We start from the raw sequence: 1,653 nt of genomic DNA on the forward strand, positions 1-1,653 counted from the left end.
TGCATAAATAATATTTTTAATATATATATATAGAGAGAGAGAAAAAAACTCTGCGTACAAGCGATTAGGACTTGTAAGTATTACAAGTCTATTAAACTCTAATCCCTAAAATTTGCTGCAAGTGCTACATTCCTTACACGCGCTACATCCCTTCTTCTTCTCTTTCTTTTTCGATCGTTCTTTTCTCCTCCTTTCTCACTGGTTTGTTCTTCGTCGTTGACGTTAGTTCCTCCACATACTGTTACGGCACGTTTTCATTGCACCTTCTTCTTCTTCTTGCTGCACGTTCTTCTTCCTCTTCCTCTTCTTCTTCCTCTTCCTCTTCCTCTTCTTCTTCTTCTTTTCTTCTTCTTCTTCTTCTTCATTGCACCTTCTTTTCTTTTTCTTCTTCTTCTGCACGTTCTTCTTCTTGCTGCACGTTCTTCTTCTTGCTGCACCTTCTTCTTCTTCTTCTTCTTCTTCTTCTTCTTCTTTTTTCGTTATTCTCGATTTCTATTGTTTTTTGACATCAAGCTTTGAAATCGTTTTTGAAGAAGAAGAAGTAGCAGAAGATGAGGAGGAGAAAGAGAAAGAGTTCTGAATTATGCATGATTTTGGGTGTATTTCTTAAATCCTTTGGGTGTATTTTCTGTAATCTTTTGGGTGTATTTCTTTAATCATTTGGGTGAATTCCTGTAACCGTTTGGGTGTATTTCTGTAATCTCTTGGGTGTATTTTATGTAATCGTTTGGGTGTATTTCTGTAATCTCTTGGGTGTATTTTATGTAATCGTTTGGGTGTATTTCTGTAATGCTTGTCATTTTTTCTGAAATGAAAAATACACCCATAGATATCAGTAAGATACACCCATAGATATGAGTCAGATACACCCATAGATATCAGTCAGATATCACTCAAATACACCCAAATGATTACAGAATACACCCAAAGGATTACAGAAAATACACCCAAACGGTTACAAGAATTCACCCAAACGATTATAGGAATACACCCAAAGGATTTAAGAAAATACACCCAAAATTCGTTGAAGTACATTTTATACATAATTCAGAACTCTTTCTCTTTCTCCTCCTCATCTTCTGCTGCTTCTTCTTCTTCAAAAATGATTTTACCATGAAAAAAAAAAAAAAAGAGAAAACAGAGAGAAAAGACGTAAATGAAGAAGAAGAAGAAGAGGAGGAAAACGAAGAAGAAGAACGTGCAGAAACGAAAGAAAAGGAGAAGAAGAAGAGTAAGAGGAAGAAGAACGTGTAGCAAGAAGAAGAAGAATTTCAGAAACCATGAAAATCGAAAAAAAAACGAAGAAGAAGAAGACGAAGAGGAAGAGGAAGAGGAAGAAGAAGAAGACGAAGAAGAGAAGAAGAAGAAGAAGAAGACGACGAAGAGGAACCGTTTGAGTGGGACGCGTGTAGTTACGCTCCATTCAAAATGAGTTAATGCGCGTGTTAATGAAGTTTGGGCTGATAACTTGTAAAACTTGTACGGCCTTTTTACTTATATGTGTAGCAGGCCCATATTCAAAAGTATTTCCGTAAGCGCTACGCCAGTATATTCAAGACAGAATCCAAGTTTGAGGTCATCTAAACAACAAATATTTATTCCATCTTATATCTATTAAATTACATAATAATTATCATCAATATTATATTAAAA

Source organism: Arachis ipaensis, chromosome B04, assembly GCF_000816755.2.
Source record: "Arachis ipaensis cultivar K30076 chromosome B04, Araip1.1, whole genome shotgun sequence".
NCBI classification, from domain to species: domain Eukaryota; kingdom Viridiplantae; phylum Streptophyta; class Magnoliopsida; order Fabales; family Fabaceae; genus Arachis; species Arachis ipaensis.